Source organism: Botryllus schlosseri, chromosome 5 (genome assembly GCF_051294905.1).
Source record: "Botryllus schlosseri isolate E-star chromosome 5, Bs_hap1, whole genome shotgun sequence".
Taxonomy (NCBI): Eukaryota; Metazoa; Chordata; class Ascidiacea; order Stolidobranchia; family Styelidae; genus Botryllus; species Botryllus schlosseri.
Window position 1 is genome coordinate 7,813,246 of NC_137240.1, and position 19,142 is coordinate 7,832,387.

Below are 19,142 nucleotides of genomic sequence, written 5' to 3' on the forward strand. Positions count from 1 at the left end.
CGAGATAAAAGATTATTGCAACTCCCTTACCCGGCAAAAACGTTACGCCGAATATTTTAGGAGTCCATTAATACTTGGATTTTCAGAATCAGCGCGACAATTACATTTGATTTATAAAAGTGATTATAAATTCTAAGCTATTTACGATGAGTTGCGCTGTCACAGGTGAGGCTTGGCCCGCCTGTGCCTCATCTGAGTCCTACCTCTCCTTTCGCGCATTATTTTCGAACAATATATATGAAAATTCCGTGATTTTGGGGATAAAATATTCAGAATCTAGTCATTCATAAATATCGATAGAAGGTACCAATAACCATTGAAGGGTTCACAATTTTCCTTCACTCTTTCCTGACGACATCTGAGACAAAAGATATGGCAAACACTAGGGTTACCATATTTTGGACATCTGAAAAGAGTACACTTTTTAAAAATTTTCAGACTTGCAAAACCGGAGGAAAATCTTGAAAAAATGGTACATTTCTCCCACATCGTAGTCGGTTGATTAAAAAAAAGAGGTCAACTTTCCGTCACAGCTCCCGAAATACCAAACGGAGCGTTACTTCAGTGCTGATTTCCTGTATCTAAGTCGATTTTGCCATATATTTAACCAAAATTCTGAAAAAGGAGGACGAATGCTCTTAAAAGAGGACGTATGGTAACCCTAGCAAACACTACGAATCCCATATATCAGTGCTGCCGATGCGTCACGGATGTTCAATTGTGGCGTAACAGTTGATTGACATGTATGGCTCTTTAGGAGTTAGAATTGAAAATATTGCGCCGATATGGCTCTTCGGTCGAAAAAGGTTCCCGACCACTGCTATAAACAATTTAAGGTTTAGAAGGGTACTTCGTCATCGCACTGAGTGTTATATCTTCTCGCTTCGCCAGCAATCTGCGAGAATGTAATTGCGAATAAGCCGGGGCGTCTGTTACGTCTGATCTGTGAAAAATATATTATTTTTTGTCGAAGACTAAGATAAATACGTTCTACGTTATGGCCTTGCACAGGGGTGGGCAATTATTTTCCTCCGCAGGCCAAATGAGAAGTAGAAAATACGTTGGCGGGCCGAGCGAAAATTTTCAGCTGTATTCTCCAGCGTATTTTGATATATTTCTAAATTACATTGCTAATAAATGATGCTCAGTGAATGTGTTGATGTTAGGTAATGAGGAAGTGGCGGTAAATTTTAAAAGAATATCCATTTGCCGTCATGATTCGAAACAATGTTAAACATGATACATTTTTAACTTTATTTAAACCCATATCCACGTTAATTAATTACGACATTAAAACAGTGGTTCTCAAACTTTTTTAGACACGCCCCCCTTTATGATAGTGAAAAATTTCGCGTCCAACCTCACCTATCATGATATCACAACATATTAAAAAGAGAAACCAGCATGCTAGCAATCCCGACGGATAGTTTGATCGCATGGAAGGTTATGGTTGTTGATGAGAGAATTCTTTAATATCAAAGTCGGACAATACACAGAGCCAGGACCGTGAATGCCGCACCCCAACCCCCCCAATTTGGGGGTGCGAGCTCGAAGGGGGCCCAAAATTATTTTGTGAATTAGCATAAATTACAGAGTATCTTTTAAAAATTTAGGCAACTGTTTCAATTTTTTTCGCGCTGCGCGCGATTTCAAGCCACAAAATTTCTTGATTATTTGTTACTCTTCCCCCAAGAAAAACACGCAAGATTTATAAAAATGGACATATCGGCGTTGGCCATTATCGCACCACGACGCACCAAGACATATAACGATTTAGGACATATTACATGCGACTCCAAGAAGTGTGCCATAACGATCGGCAGCGTGATAACCTTGGCCAAAAAGGAACGCCCTTACGCTGACCGATAACTTCGTTATATATACAAAGTACATATAGGTTTAATTGTCCACAGACGCCTAATGACTGGTGCCGAATGTTCCTGTCTTGGTAATCTGAACCTCAGAAGACGAATACCATCTCGCAGCGAAAAATTATATGATGTGAAGAAATACGTACCAATTTGAAATCGTGTGCGTGTTTTAGTTTAGTTTTGGGCGATTCTGTATTTTTTGTTATAGCAGACAGGAGGTCACGAAATTACATCATGTAACGAAGTCATACCAACGGGCCGCCCGACCGAATATGTTTAATTATTATTTACGGGCCCTACACTTTCCAAGACACCTCACTCAGCTCTACCGGTAAATCTCATAACGTGGGCAGAGAGGACAAGAAATTGATGGCAATATATATGCAATTCCCGATCATATTGACCGATTCAATCACGAATTATCGAAATTTTTCGCGCATGGCTCGTCTAGGCTAGAATAGGTGACTCACCAAACGGACGCCCAATGTAGATGACAAGTAGCGGCAAAGAGCGGACAGCGGAAGGGGGGTCTGGGGGGGGGGGCGAGGCCCCCACATGTTTGGTTCATCACCCTATGGGGGTCCCACGACCAACGTTTTGGGGGAGCTGACGAAGTCCTGCTACGGCCCTGCACTGAGCAATAAACTATAAGCTGGGGTTGAATCGCGCAAAGCGCGCAAAATTTGTTCATTTAACTTCAGCTTCGCGCCTCCCTTCAGATGCATTCACGCCCCCTAGTTCGAGAACCACTGCACTGAAATGTATATGGGACAGTACAAATCTTGTCTTGTTTGCTGCATTCCGAGCAGTGTGCAGCTCAAATAGCCTTGATGTTGAGAGAAGTTTGCAGATTTTCAGAAATTCGCCCTTCCTTGACCGAGTGTTTCGTGTTTTTGTCATAATTAAAATCCTTAACAAATAAATAAATAAATAACAATAATAACCAATCTCGGCACCATGCTCGGCAAAAACTAAAAGCACGGGTTTACCCCTAACTCCAGTATACAAATATTTAGTGACCTAAACCTATTTGAATTTCAGCTTTCGGCTTTCTCTTTTTGACATGCCCGTTCATCCTTTATGGGTGATAGATATGATGAGTTGTGTAGTAATCGCGAGCACTGAAGTAGTGATATCATCGACCTTATACGCCGGCCAATCAAATTTCGCCACGTCATCTTAATTGCCACGCCTACATTGTCGCCTTAATTGCCACGCCTATATGACACCCATTGTCACGCCTACAGGATGCCCATTGCCAAGTCACCTGCCAGTGCCACATCGTGTGTATTTATGAGCAAATTTCATTGTTTTGTGAATTTCAATACCGGTTTTCCATGTATATTTAGCAATATGTATTGAATAACTTGAAATGTATCATCACTAATTAATTAATATAAAATGCGATTTTAAGCGCTGCGACTTGAAAATATTAATATAATAAGTTACTTTTTTGGATATACATAACATTCAGATTACACATAAATTTCGAAAACTATGATGTCAATAGAATACTATATTTGCCAGATATTCACAGATAACACTCATCAACGTTGAACTAGGCGCGGGGTTCTATGATGATATATCAAAATTCTACACATCATCACTAATTAATTAATTCATATAAAATGCGATTTTGAGCGCAGACAGATCGCGGTTTCGATTGCCGAGGTCTCCCCATTTCATGACCTAATATGAACGCACACTACAACTGAATTCATTCGAATACCTGCAAATTTACTTTGCATGTCGAGTATAAGGATAATTTAATCAGCGCTAAACGCCAACGGACTAGCCGTAGGCGTACAATTCTCGGCGTTACAATTAAACAAACTTTTCGCGGCAGGTACGCGATTCCTAACGGTTTCTACAGTTTCCACATTTCACGACTTATTTTCTTTAGACGCATACAAGCGATTCCCAAGGTCGAGGCTATGGAAACAAATCAAGCATGAGTACGTAAATCTTGAGCTTAGATCTCCGAGATTCTTGTATGCAACTAACATTATAGACAACCATTCGACAATATTCAACCAGCAATAATGCTTTCGATATAGTGCATCATGTACAGCGACACGCTGATCAATTCAAATTCAACAATGGGATCCCCCGCACAATTATGAAGCCCGTTGTTTGCTATAAGCCGGGAAATTAGAGTCGCTGCTTCGCACCATTTTACAGGTAGTCTCAGACACTTTGCTGCATCCGAGCTTCATACTAATACATGCATAATTTTTGCATGACGAGAATACGGGTAATACGGTCAATAATTGCCGGAGGCGAGTCATTTAAACCTTGTTGCTAGATAATACCGCTTTCGGCTACAACAAAGTTGCCCTGCAACAAAAAATAGAAGCCCTAATGATCATGCAGAGAAAGTTCAATTATACATCGAATTATTCGAATAGACTATCTACATTGTGTAGGTATGAAGTGAAATAGAACGGAGTTTACGCAAAAGTTGCTATTGATCATAGACCAAGCTTGCTTTCAGAGCTGGAAACTAAATGCATATGAAAATTTACCTAGGTTTTCCCCACACGCATCAAATGTAGGCCTACTCAAGTGTTTATGAGGTGGCGAATAGTTCGAAGGTTTTTGGCATGCAAGGGCGTCACATAGAATTGTGGAGTTTTCTGTAAACTATAATCCAGTGATCGATTTTCAATCACTATATTTTTCATTAATATAAACTAAGTTACTGTTAGTAGGCAAACCCTAGGAAAGTATCCTCTGATAAAAGCAGGAGTATATTTGCTATCCGCGAAATAAATAGATGGTGCGCAATATGAGCGGTGCTGCGATGACTGACAAATACTTTGAATTAATGTATAAAAGTAGCGATTTCGAACTACGTAAAAAGTTAGTCCAGCTCACGCAAGCGACAATTTGCGCGTTCTGAAGCCGTAAATTTACTCAACAGCATTGAGATAGCCCTGATTTAAAGAAATTTCATCACACATCTAATGATGGAGCACCTTCAAAACTAACGCAGTCGAATACCGACTTTTACGCATATCTGTTTTGCATGAACATAGCGTATACCTAAACATAGTCAATTTTAATAACGGAATTACCATGCTAATAATCAAATCCCCAGTCTGAAACTTGGTACGCAGTCGTAGGACATTATGAAAATACACCATACCAAACTTCGTCAGACATTTCATGATGTAACACCTTTAAAACTAACGCAGTTCTCTACAGACTTTTGCGTAAATCTGTTTTTCGGTATGCGATCGATGCATTAATGACTTTAATACTATGTACTTTAAATTATCCACACTTATGAGTCGAAATGTTGTTAAGTAACTCATGTTTTCAGCATAACCTAAAAGCAAAGTGGACGAATTTCCATGTTGATCAAATACCCCAAACACTGCTTGCTTTCATAGTTAGTAATTAAGCGCATCACAGAATTTACCCAAAAAAGTCGGTACTCCGAAAATTTTGTAAAGTAGAGCTTTGGCGTTGGACTTAAGTTCAAATGAACAAGTGTTCACGTAGGTTCGAGGTCTGAATGAGTCTTTTAAAGCATATAGAAACGAAAAAACTAAATGTTTAACACGATAATTCTGCTATTGAAATTGACTATGTATAGGTATATGCTATGTTCACGCAAAACAGATATGCGTAAAAGTCGGTATTCGACTGCGTTAGTTTCAAAGGTGTTCCTTCATTAGATGTGTGATGAAATTTAGCATGGTGCAACAAAAGTCTGTATCGAACTGCTTTGGTTTTAAAGGTGTTACATCATGAAATGTCTGACGAAATTCGGTATGGTGCATTGTTATTATGTCCTACAACTGTGTACTAACGTTCAAGGTGAGAATTTAATGTTTAGCATGCTAATTCTGTTATTGAAATTGACTATGTATGGGTATATGCTATGTTCACGAAAATCAGATATGCGTAAAAGTCGGTAATCGACTGCGATAGTTTCAAAGGTGTTCCATCATTAGATGTGTGATGAAATTTAATATGGTGCATTGCCATAAGGCTCTACAACTACGTATCAAGTTTAGAGTTGTAATTTTATTAAAAAATAAAAAATAAAAACGAACCCCACACTCAGTACTTTTCATGGGGATTAATATTTTTAGAGTCAAGTATAGCGTATCGAGACTTCATGAAACTTACTTTGAAATAGTTACTTCTACCCTAATTTAAAACGTTTCTCAGATATCTTTACAATGGAACTGGGTTGGCCGAGTGGTTAAGGCATTGAACTTAAGCTTCAATGAACAGGTGTTCACGTGGGTTCGAACCCCACACCCAGTACGTCTTATGGGGATTAGGATTTTTTGGATTCAAATTTTTCGCTATTTTTTTCATGGCCATAAGTCATTCTGGACCGCGAAATTGTGTAGCATATACTAATTTACGATAGCGCATTTGTAATTCGTGCAAATACAGTAATATCATAGTTCTTGTAACAAATTTGTATGCGCACAATATATGTTTATCATAAGTCCCACACATTCATGATTTCGTCCTAGTTTGAGTTTTAGAAAATATTATACCCACATCGCGACAGTACTTTACCTTTACACGACGTTTTGTAAAATGAATACTAATTAAAAAATAAAAAATAAAAAAGACCGAAAAATTACATGTTATCCCGGAACGCAACAAGAAAAATCGTAGGAATTTGTAAACTACTTATTCGGTAAACTACTCTTTACTTCACAAAACAAAGTTACAAAAGTAAGCAGATTTATATGAAAACCCGTTAAATAGAAGTAAAAGTAATAACAATGCATCATACCAAATTTGATCGCAATTTCATGATGCAATACCTTTAAAACTAACGCAGTTCTCTATACACTTTTGCGTAAATCTGTGTTTCGCTAGCGTAGCACGTACCTATACATAGTAAGCTTCAATAACGGAATTACCATGCTAATAATCAAATCCCCACCCTGAAACTCGGTACGCGGTTGTAGGACATTATGAAAATACAACATACCAAATTTCATCAGACATTTCATGATGTAACACCTTTAAAACCAACGCAGTTCTATACCGACTTTTGGCTAAATCTGTTATCCATAGCGCAGCACGTACCTATACATAGTCAACTTTAAAACGGAATTACCATGTTAATAATCAGCTCCCCACCTTGAAACTCGGTACGCAGTTGTAAGACATTATGACAATGTAGCATGTCAAATTTTGTTACGCATTTCATGATTGAACAACTTGAAAGCTAACGCAGTTCTATACCGACATTTGCGTGAAACTGTTTTGCGAGAGCTTAGCGCATACCTATGCGTAGTCAACTTTAATGACGGAATTACAGATGTAATTAGGTTTCAACACTTTTACAACGATTCTTCTTGCTTCCTATAACATCGCACTCGAAGCCCTCGTTATTAGGCTATGATCTCAGCCTGAGCTATGTCTTGAAGCCTACTGGACTTTGCAAATTGTTTCGATTTATTCTATACCCGTTTTAATTTAAGGAAGCCCATTTCACTCAATGTATCGATGCCTACAGTATAGAGTATACTCTACAAAATTTTCTGAATAATTCTCCCTATGTTAATTTACCATAAGACAGACAATTTGACTCCTAAAGTCCGAAATACTTGTTCGCTTGAGCTAAGCCGCAGCGCCTGGAGTGGAATTTTATAGTTCTTGTAAAAAGTTGTTTATACACAATATATGTTTAAGGTAAGTCCTACGAATTCATGATTTCGTCCGAGTTTGTATTTTAGTAATATACACTAATACCGCGTTTGTAACTTGTGCAAGTAGGCCTACAGGAATATCATAGGTAAAGTCTCTGTCTTGCATTTAGTTGCCGGCTCTGAAAGCAAGCAAAGTTTGTGGTATTTGCGCAACATCGAAATTTGTACACTTCACGCGGGGCCTATGATACTTACGGCCTAATATGGCACATTACACTTGCTGGATATAAGAGGCCGACACTCCCAACCAGACATCACGACTGACTCAATGATTGCTTGCGATCTCACTTCTCGATACCAGACGCCTCGCCATACAAGTCTAATAAAGTATTATAACAGACAAAATTAGTTCTTTCAGATGAAACAACCCAATTAAGAGCCAAGTGACAGCGTCGCAATGTATTTAATCGTTCGGGTAGACTTGAATCGTGATCCGGATCTCGTAACATAGTAAAATCGAGGTATGTAGTTAAATTACTCACTCACTACTCTATATGTTGGTGGTGGTCATACCCTGCAAACTTTTTGCTGCGAACGTAGTGTTTCACCTTACATCAGTTGGTTCAATGTATGTACCGGGTTGTGAAAACTGTCGCTGTTTTGACTATGAGTCACAATCAATACTAAATACGAGAATTCGTTACTCGTCGAAACGCCGCAGTCAGACATCGTTAACAGCGATTCCGTGTATGGCAATCTTGAGTTCAATTGCGGTTTTGTGATGTTAACCAAGCGGCTGTGTTTCTGCGGTGTGAAGACTGAATTCGTGTTGTTTCCCTGCAAGAGTGCGATGTCTATTTCACACCTAGAGCAATTATAAAACGCATCTTCGAAACTTTTGGTCTAGTTCATCCGCTTGCATTTCGAAACGGACCATCACGACAAGACTCTAACCCACCACATCCGAGGTTTCAGTTGATCATATCGAAGAATATCATGTCCATCCGTGTTACCACCCACATCTTGGTTGAATGGCCGATGATAAGCCAAATTTAATAACGGAATTACCATGCTTAACATTGAATCCCAACTCTAAACTTGATACGTAGTTGTAGGACATTCTGGCAATGCACCATGCTAGATTTCATCACACATCTAATGATGGAACACCTTTGAAACTATCGCAGTCGAATACCGACTTTTAGGCATATATGTTTTTCGTGAACACAGCATATACCCATACATAGTCAATTTTAATAACAGAATTAGTATGCTAAATATTAAATTCTCAACTTGAACGTTGGTACGCAGTTGTAGGACATAATAAGAATGCACCATACCAAATTTCGTCAGACATTTCATGATGTAACACCTTTAAAACCAACGCAGTTCTATACAGACTTTTGGCTAAGTCTGTTTTTCCGTAGCGTAGCACGTACCTACGCATATAGTCAACTTTAATAACGGAATTATCATGTTAATAATCGACTCCCAACTCGCTGCACCGTTGTAAGACATTATGACAATGCACCATGTCAAATTTTGTTACGCATTTCATGATTGAACAACTTTGAAACTAATCCAGTTCCATGCCGACTTTTACGGGGGGGGGGCGTAGCACGTACCTACGCATACTCAACTTTAATAACGGAATTACCGAGCTTAACATTGAATGCGCAACTTGAAGATTGGTTCACAGGTGTAGGACATTATGACAATGGAACATACCACTGCGCTAACATTCAGAATTGTTAAGTATAGTACTCGCACTTTGTGAGAATACCCATGTAGGTTTTTTGCCTACATGCACCAAATACTATCAAGTCCTTATGATATTGGAGTACATCAACTTCATGATAGCTAGAGTATTGAACAGAAATAGACCTAGAGTACTAACGTTTTACTTACTCGGAAATGTCTACTTCTACCTTATTTTAAAGGATACCTCGTTCGAAGCGAAATTTATGTGGTTTTGGATAATATCCAATATGTAGGCTCACTTTGAAGGGTACTTCCTAAACTCAAATATTGCGCAAAAGTACAATTAGGGATTTAAAAGTAACTAATATAGATGGTTATTTTCGTAGATTACTTACCCTCTACTCAAGAGGTTTTTCAGGTGGAACTACCTACTTTTAGGACTGTGTATATCAAAGTAGTTTGAGCTTACGTTTATATCAACTTGACAAGTGACATTATCAGACATGAAAATGATATTATCACGTAATACCAGAAATTAACACACGTCAATGTGTTTCGGAATTCACTATAAATTGGTTACTAAGAGAAGTATATTCATGTGTACACAATAGCGGAGAGAATATTTAAAATGTAGTAAGCAGGCCGATGGATATTCATTGAGTTGTATAAGCATAAAAAACATTCCCGCGCGCTCCTAAACTCAACCCTGCCTAACCCTACCACCTAATCCTAAGACGCGCGCGGGAATGTTTTTTATGCTTATACAACTCAATGAATATCCATCGGCCTGCTTACTACATTTTAAATATTCTCTCCGCTATTGTGTACACATGAATATACTTCTCTTAGTAACCAATTTATAGTGAATTCCGAAACACATTGACGTGTGTTAATTTCTGGTATTACGTGATAATATCATTTTCATGTCTGATAATGTCACTTGTCAAGTTGATATAAACGTAAGCTCAAACTACTTTGATATACACAGTCCTAAAAGTAGGTAGTTCCACCTGAAAAACCTCTTGAGTAGAGGGTAAGTAATCTACGAAAATAACCATCTATATTAGTTACTTTTAAATCCCTAATTGTACTTTTGCGCAATATTTGAGTTTAGGAAGTACCCTTCAAAGTGAGCCTACATATTGGATATTATCCAAAACCACATAAATTTCGCTTCGAACGAGGTATCCTTTAAAATAAGGTAGAAGTAGACATTTCCGAGTAAGTAAAACGTTAGTACTCTAGGTCTATTTCTGTTCAATACTCTAGCTATCATGAAGTTGATGTACTCCAATATCATAAGGACTTGATAGTATTTGGTGCATGTAGGCAAAAAACCTACATGGGTATTCTCACAAAGTGCGAGTACTATACTTAACAATTCTGAATGTTAGCGCAGTGGTATGTTCCATTGTCATAATGTCCTACACCTGTGAACCAATCTTCAAGTTGCGCATTCAATGTTAAGCTCGGTAATTCCGTTATTAAAGTTGAGTATGCGTAGGTACGTGCTACGCCCCCCCCCCCCCCGTAAAAGTCGGCATGGAACTGGATTAGTTTCAAAGTTGTTCAATCATGAAATGCGTAACAAAATTTGACATGGTGCATTGTCATAATGTCTTACAACGGTGCAGCGAGTTGGGAGTCGATTATTAACATGATAATTCCGTTATTAAAGTTGACTATATGCGTAGGTACGTGCTACGCTACGGAAAAACAGACTTAGCCAAAAGTCTGTATAGAACTGCGTTGGTTTTAAAGGTGTTACATCATGAAATGTCTGACGAAATTTGGTATGGTGCATTCTTATTATGTCCTACAACTGCGTACCAACGTTCAAGTTGAGAATTTAATATTTAGCATACTAATTCTGTTATTAAAATTGACTATGTATGGGTATATGCTGTGTTCACGAAAAACATATATGCCTAAAAGTCGGTATTCGACTGCGATAGTTTCAAAGGTGTTCCATCATTAGATGTGTGATGAAATCTAGCATGGTGCATTGCCAGAATGTCCTACAACTACGTATCAAGTTTAGAGTTGGGATTCAATGTTAAGCATGGTAATTCCGTTATTAAATTTGGCTTATCATCGGCCATTCAACCAAGATGTGGGTGGTAACACGGATGGACATGATATTCTTCGATATGATCAACTGAAACCTCGGATGTGGTGGGTTAGAGTCTTGTCGTGATGGTCCGTTTCGAAATGCAAGCGGATGAACTAGACCAAAAGTTTCGAAGATGCGTTTTATAATTGCTCTAGGTGTGAAATAGACATCGCACTCTTGCAGGGAAACAACACGAATTCAGTCTTCACACCGCAGAAACACAGCCGCTTGGTTAACATCACAAAACCGCAATTGAACTCAAGATTGCCATACACGGAATCGCTGTTAACGATGTCTGACTGCGGCGTTTCGACGAGTAACGAATTCTCGTATTTAGTATTGATTGTGACTCATAGTCAAAACAGCGACAGTTTTCACAACCCGGTACATACATTGAACCAACTGATGTAAGGTGAAACACTACGTTCGCAGCAAAAAGTTTGCAGGGTATGACCACCACCAACATATAGAGTAGTGAGTGAGTAATTTAACTACATACCTCGATTTTACTATGTTACGAGATCCGGATCACGATTCAAGTCTACCCGAACGATTAAATACATTGCGACGCTGTCACTTGGCTCTTAATTGGGTTGTTTCATCTGAAAGAACTAATTTTGTCTGTTATAATACTTTATTAGACTTGTATGGCGAGGCGTCTGGTATCGAGAAGTGAGATCGCAAGCAATCATTGAGTCAGTCGTGATGTCTGGTTGGGAGTGTCGGCCTCTTATATCCAGCAAGTGTAATGTGCCATATTAGGCCGTAAGTATCATAGGCCCCGCGTGAAGTGTACAAATTTCGATGTTGCGCAAATACCACAAACTTTGCTTGCTTTCAGAGCCGGCAACTAAATGCAAGACAGAGACTTTACCTATGATATTCCTGTAGGCCTACTTGCACAAGTTACAAACGCGGTATTAGTGTATATTACTAAAATACAAACTCGGACGAAATCATGAATTCGTAGGACTTACCTTAAACATATATTGTGTATAAACAACTTTTTACAAGAACCATAAAATTCCACTCCAGGCGCTGCGGCTTAGCTCAAGCGAACAAGTATTTCGGACTTTAGGAGTCAAATTGTCTGTCTTATGGTAAATTAACATAGGGAGAATTATTCAGAAAATTTTGTAGAGTATACTCTATACTGTAGGCATCGATACATTGAGTGAAATGGGCTTCCTTAAATTAAAACGGGTATAGAATAAATCGAAACAATTTGCAAAGTCCAGTAGGCTTCAAGACATAGCTCAGGCTGAGATCATAGCCTAATAACGAGGGCTTCGAGTGCGATGTTATAGGAAGCAAGAAGAATCGTTGTAAAAGTGTTGAAACCTAATTACATCTGTAATTCCGTCATTAAAGTTGACTACGCATAGGTATGCGCTAAGCTCTCGCAAAACAGTTTCACGCAAATGTCGGTATAGAACTGCGTTAGCTTTCAAGTTGTTCAATCATGAAATGCGTAACAAAATTTGACATGCTACATTGTCATAATGTCTTACAACTGCGTACCGAGTTTCAAGGTGGGGAGCTGATTATTAACATGGTAATTCCGTTTTAAAGTTGACTATGTATAGGTACGTGCTGCGCTATGGATAACAGATTTAGCCAAAAGTCGGTATAGAACTGCGTTGGTTTTAAAGGTGTTACATCATGAAATGTCTGATGAAATTTGGTATGTTGTATTTTCATAATGTCCTACAACCGCGTACCGAGTTTCAGGGTGGGGATTTGATTATTAGCATGGTAATTCCGTTATTGAAGCTTACTATGTATAGGTACGTGCTACGCTAGCGAAACACAGATTTACGCAAAAGTGTATAGAGAACTGCGTTAGTTTTAAAGGTATTGCATCATGAAATTGCGATCAAATTTGGTATGATGCATTGTTATTACTTTTACTTCTATTTAACGGGTTTTCATATAAATCTGCTTACTTTTGTAACTTTGTTTTGTGAAGTAAAGAGTAGTTTACCGAATAAGTAGTTTACAAATTCCTACGATTTTTCTTGTTGCGTTCCGGGATAACATGTAATTTTTCGGTCTTTTTTATTTTTTATTTTTTAATTAGTATTCATTTTACAAAACGTCGTGTAAAGGTAAAGTACTGTCGCGATGTGGGTATAATATTTTCTAAAACTCAAACTAGGACGAAATCATGAATGTGTGGGACTTATGATAAACATATATTGTGCGCATACAAATTTGTTACAAGAACTATGATATTACTGTATTTGCACGAATTACAAATGCGCTATCGTAAATTAGTATATGCTACACAATTTCGCGGTCCAGAATGACTTATGGCCATGAAAAAAATAGCGAAAAATTTGAATCCAAAAAATCCTAATCCCCATAAGACGTACTGGGTGTGGGGTTCGAACCCACGTGAACACCTGTTCATTGAAGCTTAAGTTCAATGCCTTAACCACTCGGCCAACCCAGTTCCATTGTAAAGATATCTGAGAAACGTTTTAAATTAGGGTAGAAGTAACTATTTCAAAGTAAGTTTCATGAAGTCTCGATACGCTATACTTGACTCTAAAAATATTAATCCCCATGAAAAGTACTGAGTGTGGGGTTCGTTTTTATTTTTTATTTTTTAATAAAATTACAACTCTAAACTTGATACGTAGTTGTAGAGCCTTATGGCAATGCACCATATTAAATTTCATCACACATCTAATGATGGAACACCTTTGAAACTATCGCAGTCGATTACCGACTTTTACGCATATCTGATTTTCGTGAACATAGCATATACCCATACATAGTCAATTTCAATAACAGAATTAGCATGCTAAACATTAAATTCTCACCTTGAACGTTAGTACACAGTTGTAGGACATAATAACAATGCACCATACCGAATTTCGTCAGACATTTCATGATGTAACACCTTTAAAACCAAAGCAGTTCGATACAGACTTTTGTTGCACCATGCTAAATTTCATCACACATCTAATGAAGGAACACCTTTGAAACTAACGCAGTCGAATACCGACTTTTACGCATATCTGTTTTGCGTGAACATAGCATATACCTATACATAGTCAATTTCAATAGCAGAATTATCGTGTTAAACATTTAGTTTTTTCGTTTCTATATGCTTTAAAAGACTCATTCAGACCTCGAACCTACGTGAACACTTGTTCATTTGAACTTAAGTCCAACGCCAAAGCTCTACTTTACAAAATTTTCGGAGTACCGACTTTTTTGGGTAAATTCTGTGATGCGCTTAATTACTAACTATGAAAGCAAGCAGTGTTTGGGGTATTTGATCAACATGGAAATTCGTCCACTTTGCTTTTAGGTTATGCTGAAAACATGAGTTACTTAACAACATTTCGACTCATAAGTGTGGATAATTTAAAGTACATAGTATTAAAGTCATTAATGCATCGATCGCATACCGAAAAACAGATTTACGCAAAAGTCTGTAGAGAACTGCGTTAGTTTTAAAGGTGTTACATCATGAAATGTCTGACGAAGTTTGGTATGGTGTATTTTCATAATGTCCTACGACTGCGTACCAAGTTTCAGACTGGGGATTTGATTATTAGCATGGTAATTCCGTTATTAAAATTGACTATGTTTAGGTATACGCTATGTTCATGCAAAACAGATATGCGTAAAAGTCGGTATTCGACTGCGTTAGTTTTGAAGGTGCTCCATCATTAGATGTGTGATGAAATTTCTTTAAATCAGGGCTATCTCAATGCTGTTGAGTAAATTTACGGCTTCAGAACGCGCAAATTGTCGCTTGCGTGAGCTGGACTAACTTTTTACGTAGTTCGAAATCGCTACTTTTATACATTAATTCAAAGTATTTGTCAGTCATCGCAGCACCGCTCATATTGCGCACCATCTATTTATTTCGCGGATAGCAAATATACTCCTGCTTTTATCAGAGGATACTTTCCTAGGGTTTGCCTACTAACAGTAACTTAGTTTATATTAATGAAAAATATAGTGATTGAAAATCGATCACTGGATTATAGTTTACAGAAAACTCCACAATTCTATGTGACGCCCTTGCATGCCAAAAACCTTCGAACTATTCGCCACCTCATAAACACTTGAGTAGGCCTACATTTGATGCGTGTGGGGAAAACCTAGGTAAATTTTCATATGCATTTAGTTTCCAGCTCTGAAAGCAAGCTTGGTCTATGATCAATAGCAACTTTTGCGTAAACTCCGTTCTATTTCACTTCATACCTACACAATGTAGATAGTCTATTCGAATAATTCGATGTATAATTGAACTTTCTCTGCATGATCATTAGGGCTTCTATTTTTTGTTGCAGGGCAACTTTGTTGTAGCCGAAAGCGGTATTATCTAGCAACAAGGTTTAAATGACTCGCCTCCGGCAATTATTGACCGTATTACCCGTATTCTCGTCATGCAAAAATTATGCATGTATTAGTATGAAGCTCGGATGCAGCAAAGTGTCTGAGACTACCTGTAAAATGGTGCGAAGCAGCGACTCTAATTTCCCGGCTTATAGCAAACAACGGGCTTCATAATTGTGCGGGGGATCCCATTGTTGAATTTGAATTGATCAGCGTGTCGCTGTACATGATGCACTATATCGAAAGCATTATTGCTGGTTGAATATTGTCGAATGGTTGTCTATAATGTTAGTTGCATACAAGAATCTCGGAGATCTAAGCTCAAGATTTACGTACTCATGCTTGATTTGTTTCCATAGCCTCGACCTTGGGAATCGCTTGTATGCGTCTAAAGAAAATAAGTCGTGAAATGTGGAAACTGTAGAAACCGTTAGGAATCGCGTACCTGCCGCGAAAAGTTTGTTTAATTGTAACGCCGAGAATTGTACGCCTACGGCTAGTCCGTTGGCGTTTAGCGCTGATTAAATTATCCTTATACTCGACATGCAAAGTAAATTTGCAGGTATTCGAATGAATTCAGTTGTAGTGTGCGTTCATATTAGGTCATGAAATGGGGAGACCTCGGCAATCGAAACCGCGATCTGTCTGCGCTCAAAATCGCATTTTATATGAATTAATTAATTAGTGATGATGTGTAGAATTTTGATATATCATCATAGAACCCCGCGCCTAGTTCAACGTTGATGAGTGTTATCTGTGAATATCTGGCAAATATAGTATTCTATTGACATCATAGTTTTCGAAATTTATGTGTAATCTGAATGTTATGTATATCCAAAAAAGTAACTTATTATATTAATATTTTCAAGTCGCAGCGCTTAAAATCGCATTTTATATTAATTAATTAGTGATGATACATTTCAAGTTATTCAATACATATTGCTAAATATACATGGAAAACCGGTATTGAAATTCACAAAACAATGAAATTTGCTCATAAATACACACGATGTGGCACTGGCAGGTGACTTGGCAATGGGCATCCTGTAGGCGTGACAATGGGTGTCATATAGGCGTGGCAATTAAGGCGACAATGTAGGCGTGGCAATTAAGATGACGTGGCGAAATTTGATTGGCCGGCGTATAAGGTCGATGATATCACTACTCACTGATTGACTCATTTTTCGAATTAGGGATTTGGAAACGCCTCACGTAACAATATGAAACACGTACCCGTATAATGCGTAATCAGACGATGGCAACAAAGAAGGTTTGCAGTAAACTATATGGAAATAGTGATTTCTTGTGAATTTAATTGTTACTCATACTTTGCTACATTGCCTTTATTTTGAATCTGGATTACTCATGCGAGGTACGTAGGCAGCGTAATCGTGGCATATTAATGAACAGGCTTGAAAGTAAACGAATTTCCTGTTTAGTTGATACGGTCTATGGTTTCAGTCCACGCATTAACATTAAAAAAGCAGGTTTAATACATGGGATTCGTCGTGTGTGCCACATGTTCTCTGATTACAGCATTTCCAAGTAATCGTAATCGCAATCGATTACATTTGAAAATTTTGCAAAGTAATCGTAATCGTAATCAATTGGATAGTATTTTCAATCGATTATTTCGTAAATACGCGATTACTCTTACTGATTGACAGGAAGTCGCGAACGCGAGTCGGAAATACAATTGAGCCGTGAGTTAGTACATAAAAACTGTCGGAACGTCGGCACTGTTAACAAGGTACTACTATTATTGCGTCATATTGATGAACTCGCAAATACGCTCAATCAGTCAATCGCTCCATCGGCAATCGTTATGTCGTAGCCGAATGCAAAAATTTCGATTTGCATGAAATAGTATTTACGGTGACCGATTCTTTGTTTATTTATGATAGTTGTGCTCACCGTAAATACTATTTTATTCAAATCGAAATTTTTCGACGGCAATAACTCCGCTTCCACTGGTTGAAATTGAACCAAATTTGGTGAGGATCGTTTCTATAGACAACCTAACACTTTCATGGGGTGAACGGAAAATTTTCAATTTTTTTATTATTTACTTTTATATAATAAATAGAAACTTTCTTCTCCTGTAGCAAAGCGGTTACTCGCTGGTATTGAACCAAATTTTGTGTGTAGGCTTAAATTAGGTAACCTAACAATTTTATCAAGTAGCCAGTACGATTTGAGAGAAAAAGTCATTTTTGAAGAGCCCTATTGTAGAGTTGTATACCCGTAGTCTAAAGATGACGATATGTGTTTAAATGACAGTGATCTCTGTTGCTTCGATTCGTTTTCATTCGATTGTGTGTCTTGCTGTCGAGATACTGCCTTGGTGTAAACACTGACAGTATATGGTCGTCGCAGATTTCCGTACATCAATATGATCAATAGAGCCTACTTGTATCGCTGAATTTACCCGTGTAAAGCGTGTATCAATCGTCAATCTGTAATTTGCGATGCATCAGGCATACGATTTAAAGGGTAACTTGAATTATATCGTTAGTTGTTAACCTTGCTAGAATTTCGATTTTGCCCAGAGCTCGTGTAAATTTAGACGGCTCGCCTCGAATTGCGTAACAACGTTTAATGCGATAGGCAGGGTTGCCATATCGTCCCTATTTCTAAGATTTGTCCTTATTTTGAAGGGTCACGTCTTAGAAAACTCAACTGTCCTTATTTCTAAGAAATGTCCTTATTTTCGACTTGCGTCCTTATTTTGTCTTATTTTCAACCACTACAGATCTTCCATCGTCTTCCTCTGGTATCTCTGTTGCATATTATTCTAAAATTATGCTCTTGTGTCGACATTTTATGACATCATAAATGAAAGGAACTCTCGTGACGTACACACCGCAAGATTTGACTTCCAAGTGATGAGATACTTAGGCCAGTGAGTGGTGGTATAGCAGTTTCGTCTGAACCAAGCTACCGCAGCGGACATCATTTTAGCGGTAAACAGCAGTACCAGATTCCTGCTGTTTGATCTAAAGCAGAATAAGCTCAAGCTGCGAGGAAGGCAGAATTTATTGCGTAGTTAAAAAGGCGCAGTGCAGTCGACACATTGGTTAAACAGTAGTAAAGCTATAAATCTTTGATAAATTTATCAAAATTATATTGCACTTGCCCATATAGTTTTAGCTACTAATAAGGCTAAATCTGATTAGTTAAAATGAGCAGGCGTAAAAACATTTTTCGTGACGATTACGGGATAGTATTCAAAGGTATCTAACGAAGCTTGAAGGGCGAGTGGTTCGCACATTGCAATATCTGCGATTGTGACATTAACCTGGAGGCCATAAGAAAGGCCGCTATTTCAACTCACATTGGTACCCCAAAACACAAGAAGCCTGTCATAAGGATTAATTTGAGCCAGTCGATGAATAATTTTTCCACAAGTCGAACAGTACCAACGACCACAGACTACATGGCAGCTGCTCCAGAGGGTACCTG

The 19,142-nt window shown here is 38.1% G+C and overlaps 1 protein-coding gene and 2 non-coding genes across 5 annotated transcripts in view; 2 read left to right on the forward strand and 1 right to left on the reverse strand.

Moving 5' to 3' along the window:
- The window catches only part of LOC145438860 (uncharacterized), a 131,739-nt gene that overhangs the window by 84,936 nt on the left and 27,661 nt on the right, over positions 1 to 19,142 (forward strand). The gene's annotated exons all lie outside the window — the stretch shown is intronic.
- Positions 6,070 to 6,152, forward strand: Trnal-uaa (transfer RNA leucine (anticodon UAA)). Its single transcript has one exon. It is a non-coding gene; the product is annotated as a tRNA-Leu (tRNA).
- On the reverse strand, positions 13,691 to 13,773 carry Trnal-uaa (transfer RNA leucine (anticodon UAA)). Its single transcript has one exon. It is a non-coding gene; the product is annotated as a tRNA-Leu (tRNA).